This window comes from Heterodontus francisci, unplaced genomic scaffold, assembly GCF_036365525.1.
Source record: "Heterodontus francisci isolate sHetFra1 unplaced genomic scaffold, sHetFra1.hap1 HAP1_SCAFFOLD_1200, whole genome shotgun sequence".
Taxonomy (NCBI): domain Eukaryota; kingdom Metazoa; phylum Chordata; class Chondrichthyes; order Heterodontiformes; family Heterodontidae; genus Heterodontus; species Heterodontus francisci.
This window is the reverse complement of record NW_027141487.1, coordinates 7,767-29,871: the sequence shown is the minus strand read 5'-3', so window position 1 is coordinate 29,871 and position 22,105 is coordinate 7,767. Positions and strand designations below refer to the sequence as shown.

General features: G+C 46.4%; 1 long non-coding RNA gene and 1 pseudogene across 1 annotated transcript; one reads left to right on the top strand and one right to left on the bottom strand.

Moving 5' to 3' along the window:
• The window catches only part of LOC137363876 (zinc finger protein 665-like), a 31,418-nt pseudogene that overhangs the window by 2,577 nt on the left and 6,736 nt on the right, over window positions 1–22,105 (bottom strand).
• LOC137363877 (uncharacterized) lies at window positions 142–21,732 on the top strand. The gene is made up of 4 exons (XR_010972827.1): window positions 142–350; window positions 7,142–7,250; window positions 12,643–12,768; window positions 18,215–21,732. It is a non-coding gene; the product is annotated as an uncharacterized lncRNA (long non-coding RNA).

The following is a 22,105-nucleotide window of genomic DNA, read 5'->3' as shown; positions in this document are numbered from 1 at the left end:
CAGCCTATACTGGCCAGAATGCACCGCGCGCAGAAATACGGCCTGTCTCCACCCCAAGAACCGCAACACGCAGGCGTCAGAAGGCTCCGCCCCACGGAGTCCGCTTGTCTGCGCCGAGCATGCGTGGTGCGGCTCCCGGAAGTTGAGGGCAGCCTCAGTCACACCGAGTTTCAGCGGCTCTCAGGCCCCGAATCAGAGCCGCCGGGTTCGGCGAACGTGCGGCGAGAACCCCGGGGGAAGGGAGGGGCAGCATTAAAGTGATGGTGCAGCGACTTCTCTATCAGCGCCGCCACTTCCCAGTTTCTTCTCCCGTTTCCTCCGAGTCAGGAAGCCTGTGAGTTGATTGGCTGGTAAGTTTTGGAACTTTGTTTCCCTTTCTCCAGAGTTCGGAAGTTTGTCCAAGGAGCTGGAAATTAAACATTCCAGTTTTCATCAGAATAAGGGGCAGCTTCCTGAGATGTAACTGACACCAATAGAAGGGAAGTGAGTAGCCGGTGAGCCGTCTTTTATTTTTAAGTATTGAGGTTTATTATTTATTTATTTTGAGATACAGCACTGAAACAGGCCCTTCGGCCCACCGAGTCTGTGCCGACCATTGACCAGCCATTTATATTAATCCTACATTAATCCCATATTCCTATCACATCCCCTCAATTCCCCGACCACCTACCGGCACAGTGGCGCAGTGGTTAGCACTGCAGTCTCACAGCTCCAGCGACCCGGGTTCACTGCCTGTGTGGAGTTTGCAAGTTCTCCCTGTGTCTGCGTGGGTTTTCTCCGGGTGCTCCGGTTTTCTCCCACAAGCCAAAAGACTTGCAGGTCGGTAGGTAAATTGGCCATTATAAATTGCCCCTAGTATAGGTAGGTGGTAGGGAAATATAGGGACAGGTGGGGATGTGGTAGGAATGTGGGATCAGTGTAGGATTAGTATAAATGGGTGGTTGATGGTCGGCACAGACTCAGTGGGCCGAAGGGCCTGTTTCAGTGCTGTATCTCTGAACACTAGTGGCAATTTACAATCGCCAATTTACCTATCAACCTGCAAATCTTTGGCTGTGGGAGGAAACCGGAGCACCCAGCAGAAACCCGCGCGGTCACAGGGAGAACTTGCAAACTCCGGACAGGCAGTACCCAGACTCACTGGAGCTGTGAGGCTGTGGTGCTAACCACTGCGCCGCTTGTAGTAGCAAGTTTATTATCTAATAGCCAGAGGAATTGCAGGGCTGCTCCAACCTCTGCAGTGCACATCCTGTGCGATAGTAAACAGAAAACATGGCAGGCGATAAGCTAGCCAGGAAGGATCTAAAGGGAAAGCTAAGAAGAGCAAGGAGAGGACACGAGAAGTCATTGGCGGATAGGATCAGGGAAAACCCTAAGGCTTTCTGTAGGTATATCAGGAATAAAAGAATGACTAGAGTTAGATTAGGGCCAATCAAGGATAGTAGTGGGAAGTTGTGTGTGGAACCAGAGGAGGTAGGGGAAGTGTTAAATGAATATTTTGCGTCAGTATTTACAGTAGAGAAAGAAAATGTTGTCGAGGAGAATACTGAGGTTCAGGCTACTAGGCTAAATGGGATTGAGGTTCACAAGGAGGAGGTGTTATCAATTTTGGAAAGTGTGAAAATAGATAAGTCCCCTGGGCCAGATGGGATTTATCCTAGGATTCTCTGGGAAGCTAGGGAGGAGATTGCAGAGCCTTTGTCCTTGATCTTGATGTCGTCATTGTCGACAGGAATAGTGCCGGAAGACTGGAGGATAGCAAATGTTGTCCCCTTGTTCAAGAAGGGGAGTAGAGACAGCCCTGGTAATTATAGACCTGTGAGCCTTACTTCGGTTGTGGGTAAAATGTTGGAAAAGGTTATAAGAGACAGGATTTATAATCATCTTGAAAAGAATAAGTTCATTAGCGATAGTCAGCACGGTTTTGTGAAGGGTAGGTCGTGCCTCACAAACCTTATTGAGTTTTTCGAGAAGGTGACCAAACAGGTGGATGAGGGTAAAGCAGTGGATGTGGTGTATATGGATTTCAGTAAGGCGTTTGATAAGGTTCCCCATGGTAGGCTATTGCAGAAAATACGGAAGTATGGGGTTGAAGGTGATTTAGAGCTTTGGATCAGAAATTGGCGAGCTGAAAGAAGACAGAGGGTGATGGTTGATGGCAAATGTTCATTCTGGAGTTTAGTTACTAGTGGTGTACCGCAAGGATCTGTTTTGGGGCCACTGCTGTTTGTCATTTTTATAAATGACCTGGAAGACGGTGTAGGAGGGTGTGTTAGTAAATTTGCAGATGACACTAAGGTCGGTGGAGTTGTGGATAGTGCCGAAGGATGTGGTAGGGTACAGAGGGACATAGATAGGCTGCAGAGCTGGGCTGAGAGATGGCAAATGGAGTTTAATGCGGAAAGGTGCGAGGTGATTCACTTTGGAAGGAGTAACAGGAATGCAGAGTACTGGGCTAATGGGAAGATTCTTGGTAGTGTAGCTGAACAGAGAGATCTTGGTGTCCAGGTGCATAAATCCCTGAAGGTTGCTACCCAGGTTAATAGGACTGTTAAGAAGGCATATGGTATGTTAGCTTTTATTAGTCAGGGGATCGAGTTTCGGAGCCACGAGGTCATGCTGCAGCTGTACAAAACTCTGGTGAGACCGCACCTGGAGTATTGCGTGCAGTTCTGGTCACCGCATTATAGGAAGGATGTGGAAGCTTTGGAAAGGGTGCAGAGGAGATTTACTAGGATGTGGCCTGGTATGGAGGGAAGGTCTTACGAGGAAAGGCTGAGGGACTTGAGGTTGTTTTCGTTGGAGAGAAGGAGGAGGAGAGGTGACTTAATAGAGACATATAAAATAATCAGAGGGTGAGATAGGGTGGATAGTGAGAGTCTTTTTCCTCGGATGTTGATGGCAAACACGAGGGGACATAGCTTTAAGTTGAGGGGTGATAGATATAGGACAGATGTCAGAGGTAGTTTCTTTACTCAGAGAGTAGTAGGGGCGTGGAACGCCCTGCCTGCAACAGTAGTAGACTCGCCAACTTGAAGGGCATTTAAGTGGTCATTGGATAGACATATGGATGAAAATGGAATAATGTAGGTCAGATGGTTTCACAGGTCTGCGCAACATCGAGGGCTGAAGAGCCTGTACTGCGCTGTAATGTTCTAATAAGTAAAGATCGGGGCTCGAGGCCCTTACTTACCTGGGAGCGGAGCGACGACTGGCGGACCTGTGAGGAAGCTGATCCAGAGCGGCGACAGGCTCCCTGTGTCTCTCGGCGTGCGCTGAGACTCGAAAGATGGAGAAAAAGGACTTTGAGTGATATCACGGGAAATTTTCAAGGTGACGGAAAGGGTCATAGACGGGAGTTTTAGAGAAGTGGTTACACCCAAAGTGCAGGCAGATAGATGGGTCACTGCTAGAAGGGGGAGGCAGTCAGTGCAGGAATCCCCTGTGGCTATCCCCCTCTCTAACAAGTATACCGTATTGGATACTGTTGGGGGGGATGGCCTATCAGGGGAAAACAGCAGCAGCCAGAGCAGTGGCACCACTGTTGGCACTGTTGTTCAGCAGGGAGGGACAAAGCGCAGAAGAGCAATAATTATAGGGGACTCTATAGTCAGGGGCACAGATAGACGCTTCTGTGGAAGTGAAAGAGACTCCAGGATGTTATGTTGCCTCCCTGGTGCCAGGGTCAAGGATGTCTCTGAATGGACAGAGGGCATTCTGAAGGGGGAGGGTGAACAGCCAGAGGTTGTGGTACACATCGGTACCAATGACATAGGCAGGAAGAGTGATGCGGTCCTGCAGGGGGAGTTTAGGGAGTTCGGTAGTAAGTTTAAAAAAAACAGGACCTCTCGGGTTGTAATCTCTGGATTACTCCCTGTGCCACGTGCCAGTGAGGCTAGAAATCGGAAGATAGTGCAGCTAAACATGTGGCTGAGCAGCTGGTGTAGCAGGGAGGGTTTCAGATATCTGGGCCATTGGGCTCTCTTCAGGGACAGATGGGATCTGTACAAGAAGGAACGGGTTGCATCTAAACTGGAGGGGCACTAATATCCTGGCTGCAAGGTTTGTTAGTGTCATTCGGGAGGGTTTGAACTAGTGTGGCAGGGAGGTGGGAACCAGAGCAGTAGGACAGCTAGTGAAGTAAATGAGGAGGACATAGTAAATAAGGCCAGGAGGAAGAGCAGGCAGGGAGATGTTGCTGAGCACAGCGGGACTGGTGGTCTGAAGTGCATTTGTTTCAATGCGAGAAGTATAACAGGTAAGGCAGATGAACTTAGAGCTTAGATTAGTCCTTGGAAATATGATGTTGCTATTACAGAGACTTGGTTGAGGGAAGGGCAGGATTGGCAGCTAAATGTTCCAGGCTTTAGAAGCTTCAGGTGGGATAGAGGGGGATGTAAAAGGGGTGGGGGAGTTGCATTACTGGTTAAGGAGAATATCACAGCTGTACAGCGGGAGGACACCTCAGAGGGGTCATGCAGCAAGGCAATATGGGTGGAGCTCAGGAATAGGAAGGGAGCAGTCATGATGTTGGGGGTTTACTACAGGCCTCCCAACAGCCAGCGGGAGGTAGAGGAGCAGATATGTAGACAGATTTTGGAAAGATGTAAAGGTAACAGGGTTGTAGTGGTGGGTGATTTTAACTTCCCCAATATTGACTGGGACTCACTTAATGCTAGGGGCTTGGATGGGGCAGAATTTGTGAGGAGCATCCAGGAGGACTTCTTGAAACAGTATGTAGATGGTCCAACTAGGGATGGGGCCATTCTGGACCTGCCATTGGGGAATGAGCCCGGCCAGGTGGTCGAAGTTTCAGTGGGGGAGCATTTCGGGAGCAGTGACCATAATTCCATAAGTTTTAAGGTACTTGTGGATAAGGATAAGAGTAGTTCTCGGGTGAAGGTGCTAAATTGGGGGAAGGCTAATTATAACAATATTAGGCAGGAACTGACAAATTGAGATTGGGGACGGCTGTTTGAGGGTAAATCAACATCTGACATGTGGGAGTCTTTCAAACGTCAGATGATTAGAATCCAGGACCAGCATGTTCCTGTGAGGAAGAAAGACAAGTTTGGCAAGTTTCGGGAAGGTTGGATAACACGGGATATTGTGAGCCAAATCAAAAAAAAAAGGAAGCATTTGTAAGGGCTGGAAGGCGCGAAACAGATGAAGCACTTGAGGAATATAAAGACAGTTGGAAGGAACTTAAGCAAGGAGTTAGGAGGGCTAAAAGGGGACATGAAAAGTCATTGGCAAACAGGATTAAGGAAAATCCCAAGGCTTTTTATACATATATAAAGAGCAAGAGGGTAACCAGGGAAAGGGTTGGCCCACTCAAGGACAGAGATGGGAATCGATGCGTGGAGCCAGAGGAAATGGGCGAGGTGCTAAATGAGTACTTTGCATCAGTATTCACCAAAGAGAAGGACTTGGTGGATGATGAGCCTCGGGAAGGGAGTGCAGATAGTCTCAGTCATCTCATTATCAAAAAGGAGGAGGTGTTGGGTGTCTTGCAAAGCATTAAGGTAGATAAGTCCCCATGGCCTGATGGGATCTACCCTCGAATACTGAGGGAGGCAAGGGAAGAAATTGCTGGGGCCTTGACAGAAATCTTTGCATCCTCATTGGCTACAGGTGAGGTCCCAGAGGACTGGAGAATAGCCAATGTTGTTCCTTTGTTTAAGAAGGGTGGCAAGGATAATCCAGGAAATTTTAGGCCGGTGAGCCTTACGTCAGTGGTAGGGAAGCTATTGGAGAGGATTCTTCGGGACAGGATTTACTCCCATTTGGAAACAAATGCACTTATTAGCGAGAGTCAGCATGGTTTTGTGAAGGGGTGGTTGTGTCTTACTAATTTGATTGAGTTTTTTGAGGAAGTGACGAAGATGATTGATGAAGGAAGGGCGGTGGATGTTGTCTATATGGACTTTAGTAAAGCCTTTGACAAGGTCCCGCATGGAAGACTGGTGCAAAAGATGAAGTCACACGGTATCAGAGGTGAGCTGGCAAGATGGATACAGAACTGGCTCGGTCATCGAAGACAGAGGGTAACAGTGGATGGGTCTTTTTCTGAATGGAGGGATGTGACCAGTGGTGTTCCGCAGGGATCAGTGTTGGGACCTTTGCTGTTTGTAGTATATATAAATGATTTTGAGGAAAATGTAGCTGGTCTGATCAGTAAGTTTGCGGACGACACAAAGGTTGGTGGAGTTGCGGATAATGATGAGGATTGTCAGAGGATACAGCAGGATATAGATCGGTTGGAGACTTGGGCGGAGAAATGGCAGATGGTGCTTAATCCGGACAAATGTGAGGTAATGCATTTTGGAAGATCTAATACAGGTGGGAAGTATACAATAAATGGCAGAACCCTTGGGAGTATTGACAGGCAGAGAGATCTGGGCGTACAGGTCCACAGGTCACTGAAAGTGGCAACGCAGGTGGATAAGGCAGTCAAGAAGGCATTCGGCATGCTTGCCTTCATCGGTCGGGGCATAGAGTGTAAAAATTGGCAAGTCATGCTGCAGCTGTACAGAACCTTAGTTAGGCCACACTTAGAATATTGCGTGCAATTCTGGTCACCACACTACCAGAAGGACGTGGAAGCTTTGGAGAGGGTACAGAGGAGGTTCACCAGGATGTTGCCTGGTCTGGAGGGTATTAGCTATGAGGAGAGGTTGGAAAAACTCGGATTGTTTTCACTGGAACGACGGAGGTGGAGGGAGGACATGATCGAGGTTTACAAAGTTATGAGTGGCATGGACAGAGTGGATAGTCAGAAGCTTTTTCTCAGGGTGGAAGAGTCAGTTACGAGGGGACATAGGTTTAAGGTGCAAGGGGCAAAGTTTAGGGGGGATGTGCGAGGCAAGTTTTTTACACAGAGGGTGGTGAGTGCCTGGAACTTGCTGCCAGGGGAGGTGGTGGAAGCAGATACGATAGCGATGTCTAAAAGACATCTTGACAAATATATGAATAGGAAGGGAATAGAGCGATATGGGCCCCGGAAGTGCAGAAGATGTTAGTTTCGGCAGGCATCAAGATCGGCGCAGGCTTGGAGGGCTGAATGGCCTGTTCCTGTGCTGAACTGTTCTTTGTTCTCTTTGTGCTTTGTTCCAAACACGTGACCTGTTCCTCTTCGAAGGACAAAGACAACAGACTCATTGGGACATCACCACCTGCAAGTTCCCCTCCAAGTCACTCACTATCCTGACTTGGAACTATATCACAATTCTTTGTTTGTGATTGGTTGGGTAAGTAACAACTGTTGGTCATTTAATTAGCTTTAAAAAATAAGGGGAAAGTTGTTTTTTGTTTGAAAAAAGACCTCGAGTGATAAAGTGAGTACTAAGAGTGTGTTTTTTTTCAATTCGAGTAATTTAGATTGTTGTGGGTAGTGTTTGGAGTAGAACAAGCCTCTCGTGTAATTAATATCTTTTAAAGGGAGTAACTAATTAATCTAAAGGTAAGTCATGGCAGGAGAGCTCAGCCCCGTGATATGCTCCTCCTGCGCGATGTGGGAAATCAGGGATGCTTCCAGTGTCCCTGATGACCATGTGTGCAGGAAGTGGATCCAGCTGCAGCTACTGACTACCCGCATTACGGAGCTGGAGCTGCGGGTGGATTCACTGTGGAGCATCCGCGATGCTGAGGACGTTGTGGATAGCACGTTTAGAGAGGTGGTCACACTGCAGGTAATGGCTGCACAGGCAGAAATGAGATGGGTGACCACCAGATGGAGTATTAGGCGCAGACAGGTAGTGCAGGAGTCCCCTGTGGCCATCCCCCTCTCAAACAGATATACCACTTTGGATACTGTTGGGGGGAATGACCTCCCAGGGGAAAGCAGCAACAGCCAAGTTTGTGTTACCACGCATGGCTCTGCTGCACAGCAGGGGAGGAAAAGGACTGGAAGAACTATACTGATAATGGATTCTATCGTAAGGGATACAGATAGGCATTTCTGTGGTGACAAACGTGACTTCAGGATGGTATGTTGCCTCCCCGGTGCCAGGGTCAAGTTAGTCACGGAGTGGCTGCAGGACATTCTGAAGGGGGGGTGAACAGTCAGAGGTCGTGGAACACATTGGTACCAACGACGGAGGTAAAAAGAAGATGAGGACCTGAAACAAGAATTTAGGGAGCTCGGTAGCAGATTAAAAAGCAGGACCTCAAAGGTTGTAATCTCTGGATTACTCCAGTGCCACATGCTAGTGAGTATAGGAATAGGAGGATAGAGCAGATGAATGCGTGGCTGAAGAGATGGTGCAGGAGGGAGGGCTTTAGCTTCCTGGATCATTGGGTCTGTTTCTGGCAAAGGTGGGACCTGTACAAGTTGGACGAACATCCTTGTTGGGAGGTTTACGAGTGCTGTTGGGGGCAGTTTAAACACATTTGGCAGAGGAATGGGATACAGAGTGGAGGTATAGGAGTGGGTGATGCTCAGTCAAATATAGAAGAGAAACTGAGTCAGTCTGTTAGGCAGAGCAAATATAGACCTGTTCAGGCACAAGTGACAAATGCAAGGCTGGATTGCATTTATTTTAATGCAAGACAGATGAATTGAGGGCGTTGATTAGCACATGGGATTATGATATTGTTGCTATCACAGAGACATGGTTGAGGGAAGGGCAGGACTGGCAACTCAATATTCCAGGCTATGGAATCTTCAGGTATGACAGGAGAAAGGATAAAAGAGGAGGTCGCATTGCACTGTTGATCAAGGAGTCAATTACTGCAGTAAGGAGGGAAGATGTCTGACAAGGTTCTTCAAATGAGGCCAGATGAGTCAAACTTAAAAACAAAAAGGGGGCAATCACTTGGCTGGGTGTGTACTGCAGGCCTCCAAACAGTCAGGGAGAGATAGAGGAGCAGATATGTAGGCAAATCTCTGAGAGGTGTAAAAATAATGGAGTAATAATAGTAGAGGATTTCAACTTACCTGATATCAACTGGGATGGTCTTAGTGTAAAAGACTTAAAGGGGGCGGAATTCTTAAAATATATACAGGAGACTTTTTTGAGCCAGTACCTTGAAAGTCCAACAGGAAAAGGCGCAGTACTGGACCTAATCCTGGGGAATGATGCTGGACAAGTGGTAGAAGTGTCAGTGGGGGTGCATTTCGGGGATAGTGATCATAACTCTGTAAGAAAAAGACAAAGGCGGGCTGGAAATAAAAGTACTGAATTGGGGGAAGGCCGATTTCAACATGATAAAACAGGATCTGGCCAAAGTGGACTGGGAGCAGCTACTTGTAGGAAAGTCGACATCAGACCAGTGGGAGTCTTTCAGAGAGGAAATAGTGAAGGTTCAGAGGCAACATGCACCCGTAAAGGTGAAGGGGAGGACCAACAAGTCCAGGGAACTCTGGATGTCAAGGGATATAGAGGATTGGATCAGGAAAATAAAAGGAGGCTTATGGCAGATTCAAAGTGCTGAAAACAGCAGAGGTACTAGAGGAGTATAAAAAGTGTAGCGGGGGTACAAAAAAAAGGAATAAGGAGAGCAAAGAGGAGGCATGAAAAAACACTGGCAGGCACGATCAAGGAAACTGCTAAGGCATTTTCTAAGTATATTAAGGGCAAGAGGATAACCAGTGAAAGAGTGGGGCCCATTAGGGACCAAAGTGCAAATCTGTGTGTGGAGCCGGAGGACAGAGGTGAGGTTTTAAATGATTACTTTGCATCTGTTCACTATGGAGAAGGATGATGTAGGTGTAGAGATCAGGGAGGGGGATTGTGATACACTTGAACATATTAGCATTGAAAGTGAGGAAGTATTAGCTGTTTTAGCCGGCTTAAAAGTGGATAAATCCCCAGTCCCAGATGAAATGTATCCCAGGCTGTGATGTGAGGCAAGGGAGGAGATAGCAAGGGCTCTGACATAAATTTTCAGATCCTCTCTGGTCACAGGAGAGGTACCAGAGGACTGGAGGACTACGAATGTGGTGCCATTATCAAGAAGGGTAGCAGGGATAAACCAGGTACTAACAGGCCAGTGAGTCTAACATCAGTGGTTGGGAAAATATTGGAAAAAATTCTGAGGGACAGGATTAATCTCCACTTGGAGAGGCAGGGATTAATCAGGGATAGTCAACATGGCTTTGTCAGGGGGACATCGTGTCTAACGAACTTGATTGAATTTTTCAATGCAGTGACGAGGTGTGTAGATGAGGGGAAAGCAGTTGATGTAGTCTACATAGACTTCAGTAAGCTTTTGATAAGGTCCCACATGGGAGAGTGGTTAAGAAGGTCAGAGCCCATGGGATCCAGGGCAATTTGGCAAATTGGATCCAAAATTGGCTCAGTGGCAGGAGGCAGAGGGTGACGGTCGAGGGTTGTTTTTGCGAGTGAAAACCTGAGACCAGTGGTGTACCGCAGGGATCGATACACGGACCCTTGCTGTTTGTAGTGTACATTAATGATTTAGACGTGAATATTGGAGGTATGATAAGTAAATTCGCAGTTGACACGAAAATTGGTGGTGTCGTAAATAGTGAGGAGGAAAGCCTTAGATTACGGGACGATATAGATGGGCAGAGCAGTGGCAAATGGAATTTAATCCTGAGAAGTGTGAGGTGATGCATTTTGGGAGGACTAACAAGGCAAGGGAATATACAATGGATGGTAGGACCCCAGGAAGTACTGAAGGTCAGAGGGTCCTTGGTGTACTTGTCCATAGATCACTGAAGGCAGCAGCACAGGTAGATCAGGTGGTTAGGAAGGCATATGGGATACTTGCCTTTATCAGCTGAGGCATAGAATATAAGAGCAGGGAGGTTATGGTGGAACTGTATAAAACGCTAGTTAGGCCACAGCTGGATACTGTGTACAGTTCTAGGCACCACACTATAGGAAGGATGTGATTGCACTGGAGAGGGTGCAGAGAAGTATCACCAGGATGTTGCCTGGGCTGGAGCATTTCAGGTGTGAAGAGAGACTGAAAAGGCTGGGGTTGTTTTCATGAGAGCAGAGAAGGCTGAAGGGGGATATGATTGAGGTATTCAAATTTATGAGGGGCATTGATAGGTTAGATAGGAAGAAACTTTTTCCCTTCTTGCAGGTGTCAATAACCAGGAGACATTGATTTTAAGGTGAGGGGCAGCAGGTTTAGAGGGGATTTGTGGAAAAAAAGTTTCACCCAGAGGGTGGTTGGAATCTGAAAAGCACTGCCTGAAGAGGTGGTAGAGGCAGGAACCCTCACAACATTTAACAAGTATTTAGATGAGCACTTGAAACACCATAGCAGACAAGACTATGGGCCAAGTGCTGGAAAATGGGATTAGAATAGTTAGGTGCTTGATGACCGGCACGGACACGATGGGCCGAAGGGCCTGTTTCTGTGCTGGATAACTCTCTGACTCTATTTCCAGCACAGGAGGAGGCCATTCTGCCCATTGTATCTGTTCATCCCACTTTCCAGTTGTTCCGACCTCACAGATTGTCAATATGAAAAATATGAGATATGAATCCCCAGACCACACTAATAAATTACACTAGATTTCACATTTTCAGTCTTTTGCTCTAATAACTAAACTAAAAGAAATCCACAATTACCTAAATAGCACTTTGATTGTAAATTGTGGTGTCAGCTATTTACAAAGATATTTTCTTTACTTATTCAACACTTGAATATCTCACACCACACTGATACATTACACAGTCCTTTTTGATGACAAAATCCTTTGCAGTTACAAGTCCCAAATTCCTGCCAATGATGGGGCTGCTCCGACCTCTGGAGTGCACATCCTGTGTAATGTGCCAACTCTAGATAACGATTTGTGCAGGAAGTATCATTGGGGGAGGTGGTGACATCAGGGTAATGTCACTGGAACATGGGTTCGAATCCCACCACGGCAGATGGTGAACTTTAAATTCAATTAATAAATCTGCAATTAAAAAGCCATCTGGTTCATGAGATGGGAAATCTGCTGTCCTTACCTGGTCTGGCCTACATGTGACTCCAGATCCACAGCAATGTGGCTGACTCTGAAATGCCCTCTGAAATGCCCGAGCGAGCCTCTCCGTTGTCAAGGGCAGTTTGGGATGGGCAATAAATACTGGCCGAGCCAGCAACACCCACATCACATGGATGAAGATAAAACAAGTTGCAGCAGCTCGAGCTCCGGTTTTCAGAGCATGAACTGGAGCTGGTGTCACTGCGGTGCATCCATGAGGTGAGAGCTTTGTGGACAGCACGTTTATAGATATGGTCACCCTGCAGCTTCAGAGTATGTAGGGAGAGAGGCAATGGGTGGCCAACTGACAGTCAAGAAGAAATAGGCAGGGAATGCAGGAGAACCCTGAGTGCATCTCACTCTCCAACCAGTATTCAGTTCTGAATACTGATGAAAGTGATGGTTCATCTAAGGAGTGCAGCCAGAGTCAAGGCCATGGCAGCACAGTTGGATCAGCTTCACAGAGGGTCACAAAGCTGACTGAGCAATAGTGATCGGAGATTTGATCGGGTAATACACAGGCGTTTCTGCAGTCGCAGACGTGAATCCAGGCTGGTGTGTGGCCTCCCTCAGGACAATGTACAGCAGGGTGCATGTACAGTCATCCTGGGCCAGAAAGCAGGAGGAGAGAATGTTGTGAATTTCTATCCTGGACTGACAGTGATGGTTTTTGTAAACTCCTTTTACAGGGGCTTAGAAGCAGGGGATATACAGATGGGGAGTCACGAGCCAAACATCACATCAAGATCTGACAAAGAGTCACTCGATACATCAGGACCTGAATATCATCGGCCTTTGAATGTGGAAGGAGAAAGGTTTGTCTGTTCTGTCTGTGGGAAAAGATTTCAGGTATCAGTGAGACTGGAAAAGCACTGAGATACACAAAGCCCTGGTTAGACCACACCTGGAGTATTGTGTTCAGTTCTGGGCCCCACACCTTTGGAAGGATATAATGGCCTTGGAGGGAGTGCAGGGTAGATTTACCTGAATGATACCTGGACTCCAAGGGTTAAATTACAAGGAGAGATTACACAAATGAATCAGAGTCATTACAGCACAGAAGGAGGACAATGAGCTTTTTGATTCCATCCCAGCTCTCTGTCGAACAATCCAGTCAGTCCCATTCACCCACTCTATCCCCGTAGTCCTGCAGGTTTATTTCCCTCAAGTGTCCATCCAATTTCCATTTGTAATCATTGATCATCTCCACTTCCACCACCCTCGTAGGCAGTGAGTTCCAGGTCATTACCACTCACTGTGTAAAAAAACTGCTTCCTCACATCCCTCCTGTATCTCAAAACCTGAATCTGTGTCCACTAATCCTTGTATCATCAGCTAATGGGAACAGCTTTTCTTGGTCTGTCTTATCTAAACCTGTCATCATTTTCAACACCTCTATCAGATCTCCCCTCAATCTCCTTTGCTCCAAGGAGAACAACACCAGCTCCTCCAACCTAACCTTGTAGTTAAATTCTCTCATCTCAGGAACCATTCTGATAAATCTCTGCACCCTCTGAAGGACCTTCACATCCTTCCAAAAGTGTGGTGACCAGAACTGGATGCAATACTCTAGTTGTTGCCTAACCAGAGCTTTATAAATGTTCAGCATAACTTCCTTCCTTTTGTGTTCAATACCTCTATTTATGAGGCCCAAGATCCCATTTGCTTTGCCAACTGTTCCCTCAATACATCCTTCCACTTTCAGTGATCTCTGCACATGAACCCTCAGGTCCCTCTATCCCTGCAAACTCTTTAGAACTGTACCATTAAGTGTATGTTGCCTCTCCCTATTCCTTCTGCCAGAATGAATCACCTCACTGTGAGGGTTGTAGTCCCTGGAATTCAGAAGATTAAGGGGTGATTTAATCAAAGTTTTCAAGATATTAATTGAAACTGATAGGGTAGATAGAGAGAAACTCTTCTCCATCACCTGCAGTACTCGGCAGCATCGTCTAAAACTTAGAGCCATAACTTTCATTAATCCACCCCTGGGCCCAGTGAACCTGAGCATTAATCCACCCAGGCTGAATGTACACAGAATTACAGCCCAGAAACAGGCCGTTCAGCCCCTCTAGTCTGTGCAGCTGTTTATAATCCACATGAGCCTCGTCCCAATCTGATTACTTCGTCCCACCCTGCCCTCATATCCCTCTATTCCCTTCTCCCTCATAAATGTATTGAGCCTCCCCTTAAACACATCATTGTTATCACCTTCAACCACTCCACGTGGCAGTGAGTTCCACATTCTCACCACTGTCTGAGTAGAGAAATTCCTCCAAAGTTCTCTATTTGACCTGTTAATGTCTGTATTATATTGCTGCCCCCTTGTTCTGACTGACTGATAATTTTAAAGACCTCTATCAGATCTCCTCCTCGTCTTCTCTTTTCCAGAGAAAGGATCCCCAGCCTGCTCAATCTTGCTGGATAGTAACATCCTCTCTGGTGACATCTTTGTAAATCTATTCTGCACTTTCTTCAGTCTTCAATATCCTTTTTTAATCTGGAGACCAGAACTGCTCACAGTCCTTCTAAGTGAGGTTCTCTATAAATTTAACATTCCCTCCCTGCTGTTACATTGTATTCCTCGAGAAAAGAACATCAGCTCTTTCTTTGCTCTCTTATCGACTTGTGTTGCTCCTTTTAGTGATTTATGTGACTCTGTTCCCAGATCTCTCTGCTCCATTTAAGTTCTTACATTCGAACCAATAACTGGCCTCCTTATACCTCCTCCCAAAATGAACCAGTTCACATTTCACTATGTTGAATTTCATTTCCCATTTATCTGTCTATTCTGCCAGCCTGTTTATGTCTTCCTGGATTTCAATGCACTCCTCCTCATTATTAGTTCTATCATCCAGTTTGGTGTCAACTACAAGTTATGAAAACATCCCTCTAATTCCTGAGTCCAAATGTGGGTGAAGAACAGAATTCCCAGTGCACTTCACACTATAGTTGATGTCCCGGGCACTCGGGTTTCTGTATAATTTATTTAATAATTTTCTCCATTGTCTCTCTGGCCCTGATCTCAATAGGATGACACAAAATCATCCATTCAATATTTGGAGCTTTCAGTAGAGGATTCATTACCCAGGACTCCCGTGATAAGGGTCAGTCCCTTTTCAATGACCACAGGGGCTGAGTGCATTGGCGTGGGATCGAACTGTGCACTGAGCATGTCCAGCATAGGTAATGGAGATGGACTGAGATGGACCAGGTGGATCGGGAGGTGAGAGGAGATTGTGGGTACAGGGGAGGAATTGGAGCCATGGGTGGGCTGGGAGGCTTCATATACACCTGGGGTAGGCCAAGAGGCCCCGTGTTTACCTCCTGGTGACAGGTGCGGGGGAGAGGGGTCACTGGCTGCCATCTTGGACAGGGCGGGGTCAGGGTGCAAGCACAGCCATCTTGGTGAGGGCACAGTGAGCGAACAGGACCTCACAAACTCTTTTCCCAACTGGGTCCGAGTGCCCAGGAGATGGGGCATCCTGGACAATAGGGTTTTAAGCAGCTTCACCCACTCTCAGGCTGCATGTGATGTTTGCAGCCTTTAAGAGTCCATGGGCCATGTATATATTCAGTGTAAGAGGTTACAGCCCCTGTATCGTTACCTGAAGGGGCTGCTCCTCAAATTGGAATCCTGAAAATTTACAGTACGGAAGGAGGCCATTCGGCCCAGCATGTCTTCGTTGGCTGACAAGGAGCCATCCAGCCTAATCCCGCTTTCCAGCTCTTGGTCCATAGTGTTATGATCCTCTATTTTTTTTCCAAGAAGAATGCAGTGTGCCTTTAAGGCTGGAAAAGGAGCAGTGCTGCTTTAAGGCAACAAGCTCCAGAGACTGAGTCGAAGAATGTATTCTCGTTGCCCCGGGATACAGCCACTCAGACTGAAGATCGAGAGATACATTGTTTCCAATTGACATTTGAAACTAGTTGAAAAACTGGCTTTTGAGACACCGTTAACAGAGACCGACACAGATGATCATCCAGCATATACTGAAGGAAAAAAGAGCTCTCTCTTGGTTTATTTAAACCCGAATTCTGATATCAAGCCAGATTACTTTCTTAAAAGAAAATAACCAATTCCTTTCACGACTCAACTGAAATTGTTGAAATTTATCACTGGAAAAGAGCAGCATCAATTCAACTGCTGAACTAGACTGGACTGTTCTACTGTTGAAGAACCTTTTATTTTCTCACCCCCCCCCCCCCCCCCCCCCCACCCAGTTCAGATGGCTGTGAAGACTTCCAAGCAACCTTGGACATTCCACATAGGAAGGTTTCACTTCAGCAGGAGCATAAATATGCAAAGACACTATTTTTTCTGTTTTAACTGTTTATATGTTATTATTTAAGAATTTAGTTTTTCTAATTAAACAGTTAATTTGTTGATGTAAAGACACCTGGTTTGGTGAGCCTTATTCGGGGGTTAATAGATGGTACAATTTGGCTGGATCTTTCTTTAATTTGGAATGTTTAAAATGTCAGGCGATCTGTGAGGGACGGGACTGAATCAACAGTGTGTTTCTCCCACCACTATCAAAACTGTATATTTTGATTGTGGGGCTTTGACTTGAGCAGTCGGTCGTAACAATACCCTTGTAGGTTAGGGCACTTCACGTGAATATCCAAGTACTTTTTAATTGTTTTGAAGGTTTCTGCCTCTACCACCCTCCCAGGCAGTGAGTTGCAGATCCCCACCGCCCTCTGGCTGAAAACATTTAACCTCAAATCCCTTTTAAATTTCCTACCTCTTCCCCAAAATCTATGCCCCTGGTTATGGACCCCTCAGCCAAGGGGAATAGGTCCTTCCTATCCACTCTATCTAGACCCCTCATCATTTTCTGCACTTCAATTCAGTTTCCTTTCAGCCTCCTCTATTCCAAAGAAAAAAACCCTCACCTATCCAATATTTCCTCAGAACTAAAATTCTCCAATCCAGACAACATCCTTGTAAATCTCCTCTGTACCGTCTCTAATACAACCACATCTTTCCTACAGTGCGGTGACCAGAACTGTACACAGTCCTCCAGCTGTGTCCTAACCAGTGTTTTATACATTTTCAGCAGAACCTCCATGCTCTTATATTCTCTGCCTTGGCTAATAAAGTCAAGTATCCCTTACGCCTTATCTACCTGCCCAGCCATATTCAGGGTTCTGTGAACGTGCACTCCAAGGTCCCTCTGTTCCTTTATACTTCTCAATATCCTACCATTTATTGTGTATTCCCTTGCCTTGTTAGCTGTCTCCAAATGCATTACCTCACACTTCTCCGGATTGAATTCCATTTGTCACTATTCTGCCCACCTGACCAGTCCATTGATATCTTCCTGCAGTTTACAGCTTTCTTCTTCATTATCAACCACATGGTCAATTTTTGTATCATCTGCAAACTGTTTAATCAAACCCCTACATTCAAGTACAAACCATGGATATATAGAACAAAAAGCAAAGGACCCAGTACTGATCCCTGCAGAACCTCACTGAAAACAGCCTTCCAGTCACACAAACACTCATCAACCATTACTCTTTGCTTCCTGCCTCTGAGTCAATTTTGACTCTAATTTGCTGTTTTGCTTTTATTTTCATGACCAGTCTGCCTTGTGGGACCTTATCAATGGCCTTGGTTACAGTTTAACCCCATTCTCCTAATCTCTGGCCACTCGGTGTGGAGGTGGGGTGGGAAGGTTGGTGGATCTTTTCCTGGACCTGCTCTTGGGCCTGGTTAAAACACCACCCACACCCACAGCCCTTTCGATGACCTGCCCTTCCAAAACCCCCCAGTCCCCCCAATGCCCTCCTCTCCCTCACCTCATCCACCCCAAACCCACCCAGGTTTGTATCTATCTTGTATATTTAAACACTCAGTTCTCACCTTATCCATCTCTCTCTCCCTCTCGCTCAGGCTGAGAAACAATGTGCAGGTCCAGGATGTACAGGGACCATGCTCGGAGTGGGGGTGTCACTTTAGCTGCTGCCCTGTCTTCCGTGGTCCTGTCCGTGCCGGGGTGGCCTTCTGCAACAGGTGGACACCTCAGGATACAGAGTGTCTCGTGGACACTGGGAGCAATGTTCTGGTTTAGTTGGGAAGGTTCCCTTTGCTTCTGTTACAATTTGTTGATTATTTTGGCTTCTTTTAGTTTGAAGGGATCACATTTTTGGGGGAAACAAGAGAGGAAAGAATGTTCCATAGAAACTAGAACTGTCTGTTCTGAATTTCTATCCTGGACTGACAGTGCTGACTTTTGTAAACTCTTTTTACAGGTTATTAGAAGGGGAGGATTTACTGACGGGAAATTGAAACCAAACATCACATCAAGATCTGATAGAAACATTCGATTCATCAGGACCTGAATATCATCGGACTGAGAATGTGGAAGGAGAAATGTTTGTCTGTTCTGCCTGTGGGAAAAGATTTCAAACATCAGTGTGACTGGAAAAGCACCGAGACACACACACACACCCGAGTGAGAGTGTTCCAGTGACTGACTGTGGAAAGAGTTTTAACCAGTTACACAGCCTGAGAAAACATCACACCATTCACAGCGGGGAGAAACTGATCACGTGTTCTGTGTGTGGACGAGGCTTCAACTGATCATCCAACCTGGAGAGACACAAGGACACCCTCACCACGGAGAAACCATGGAAATGTGGGGACTGTGGGAAGGGATTCAGTTCTCCATCAAAGCTGGATATTCATTAACGCAGTCACACTGGGGAGAGGCCGTTCACCTGCTCAGTGTGTGGGAAGGGATTCACTCAGTTATCCCACCTGCTGACACACCAGCAAGTTCACACTGGGGAGAGGCCGTTCACCTGCTGTGTGTGTGGGAAGGGATTCACTCAGTTATCCCACCTGCTGACACAGCAGAGAGTTCACAAGGGTAGGTTGGAGAAGTTGGGGTTGTTCTCCTTGGAGCAAAGGAGATTGAGGGAAAATTTCATCGAAATGTACCAAATTCTGACAGACTTTGATAAATTAGACAAAGAAAAACTGCTCCCATGAACTAATGGTACAAGAACTAGGGAACACAGATTGAAGGTTTTGAGGAAGAGTTGAAGCAGGAATGTGAGGAAGAACCTCTTCTGCAGCAAGTGGTACTGACCTGGAACTCGCTGCCAATGTGTGTGGTGGAAATGGAAATAATCAATGATTTTCAAAGGAAACTGGATGGTCACTTTAAGGAAATAAACTTGCAGGGCTATGGGCTGATGTGGGGCAGTGGGACTGAGTGGATTGCTCCCTGGAGAGCTGACATGGAATTGATGGGCCAAATGGCCTTGTTCTGTGCAGTAAATGATGCTGTGTCTATGTGACTGTGTTTTGAGACAGGATATTCCAGCTCTCCACCGTGGGATTCTCAGTATGAACAGGATTCGGAGTGGGGAGGACCCACTATCGATGGTTTACTAGAAATGTTAAAGGTCATATCAAAATTAAAGGAAAAGCATATAATTGCACAAAGATGGGTGGCAGATCAGAATGTTGGACAGAATGTAGAAAAACAGCAAAGAATGACTAAAAGATTGATAAGGAGTGCAGATTGTAAACAGAGTCTGGAGGTATGTGTTTGCTGAGTGGTGAGTTCAGTGAAGGGGAGAGGAGGTGCTCCTTTTTTCTACTTTTTCTGTCCTCCAGTATTTGGTTCTTGTTTCTGTGCAGTGGAAGGAGCTGGTTGGTTGAGTAACTGGTCAGATATTCTCCTTCTAAATAGTCGGTTAAGTTAAGGTCTGGCACAGCAGCTTGGCTGAGTACAAAGCACAGCTTGTGACATGTGGGATGTCGTGGATGCACCATGTGTCCTAGACAAACACATCTGCAGGAAGTGTCACCGGCTGCACAAGCTTGAGCTCTAGGGTTTGGATCTCGAGCAGTGGCTGGAGTCACTGTGGTGCATCCACAATGCAGAGAACTACATGGATAGCAGGTTTAGGGAGGTGATCACACCACAGGTTAGGAGCATGCAGGAGGATAAGGAATGGGTAACCCACAGACAGTCTAAGAGAACCAGGCAGGTAGTGCAGGAGTCCTCTGATATGATCTCACTTGCTAATCGGCTTTCCATTTTCGATACTGGTGAGGGTGATGGTTCCTCAGAGGAGTGCAGACAGAGCCACGTTTGTCAGGTGGCTCAGCTGCACAGGAGGGGTGGAGGAAGAGTGGAAGAGCAGTCGTGATGGGGCATTCATTAGTCAGGGGAACACAGAAGTCTTTCTGCAGCTGTAGATCGAACTCCAGGATGGTGTGTTGCCTCCCTGGTGCCAGGATCAAGGATGTCACTGAACGGCTACAGGACATTTATCTGGGGGAAGGTGAACAGCCAGAGGTCGTGGTCCACGTTGGCACCATTAACGTCGATGGAAAGGGTAAATGAGGTCCTGACAACAAATTTTATGGAACGAGGAAGGAGATTAAAAAAGCAGGGCCTCAAAAGCAGTTATCTCAGGATTACTCCCACTCCCATGTGCAAGTGAGCATCGGAATAGGAGAATTGACTGATTAAACAGGTGATTGGAGAACTGGTGTGGGAGGGAGGGCATCAGATTTCTGAGGCACTGGGACAGGTGGGACCCATACAAGATGGACGGGTTGCATCGAAGCAGCATTGGGACTAATATCCTCACAGGGAGATTACTGGTGCTGTTGGGGAGGGTTTAAACTAGATTGGTAAGGGGATGGAAACCTGAGAGGGAGTTCCGATTGGAGGGAAGCAAAACTGGTAACTTGTCAGGGGTATGGGAACCAGGGAAAAATATCAGACCGGAACACCAAGGTGCACAGAATACTGGGTGAGATAGTTAGCACTGGAGTAGGGAATAGCAAGTTATAAGGTGGGGTCAGAGTCAGGGATAAAGTAATAAAGTCTAAATCAGGGTTAATGTGCATGTATGTGAATGCACAGAGTGTGGTTAATAAGATTGGTGAGGTACACGTGCAGATTGCCATGTGCAAATATGATGTGGCTAGAACAGAGACCTGGCTCAAAGAAGGGCAGGACTGGGTGTTAAATATTCCTGGATACAAGGTGTTCAGGAAAGAAAGGAAAGGGAAAGGGGCGGTGGAGTATTGATAAATGAGAACATTGCAGTGTTGGAGAAAAAGGATGTCCCATTGGTGTCAATAAAAGAATCAATTTGGCTGGAACGAAGGAACAAAAAAGGTGCATTTACATTGCTCAGTGTTGTCTACAGGCCACCAGCTCGTGGGAAGAACGTGGAGGAGAAAAAATGCAATGGAATTACAGAGAGGTGCAAAAATTATCGGGTCGTCATAATGGGGGACTTTAATTATTCAAACATATAGTGGGATAGTAGTAGTGTAAAGGGCAGTGAGGGACAAGTGTTCTGAGAGTTGTTCAGGAAAATTTTCTACAACAGTATGTTGCTAGTCCAATGAGAAAGGAGGCATTCCTGGACCTGGTTCTTGAGAATGAGGTGGGCCAAGTCGATCAATTATCAGTAGGGGAGCATGTAGGGGAGATTGATCATTGTATCATAAGATTTAGGCTGACCATCGAAAAGGATAAAGAACAATCCAGAGTAAGAGTAATTAACTGGGGGAAAGACAACTTCAATGGGGTAAGAATGGAGCTGGCTGAGTAAATGAGATTCAAAAGTTGCCAGGAAATCTGACAGCTGAACAATGGGTAACCTTCAAAAAAGAGAGAGTTCGGGCACAGTCAACATATGTTCCCTCGAAGTGGAAAGGTAGGGCAAATAAATCCAGAGCTCCCTGGATTATAAAAGAGGTAGAGATTATGATAAAGAAAAAGTGTGCTGTTTTCCTTGAAGAGAAGGCTGAGAGGTGATTTGATCGAGGTATTCAAAATCACGAGAGGTCTGGACAGAGAATCATACCTTAGAGACAATGTCCCAGATACTGCCATCACCATCCCTAGGTGTCCCACCAGCAGGACAGACCCAGCAGAGGTGACGGCACAGTGTTACACAGTCAGGAGGGAGTTGCCCGAGACGTCCTCAACATGGGCTCCGGACCCCATGATGTCTCATGGCATCAGGTCAAACAGAGTAGATGGAGAGAAATTGTTCGCACTGGTGAAAGGATGGAGGACGAGAGGGAACAGATTTAAAGTAATTGGGAAAAGAAACAAAAATAACATGAGGAAAAACTTTTCCACCCAGCGAGTGGTTAAT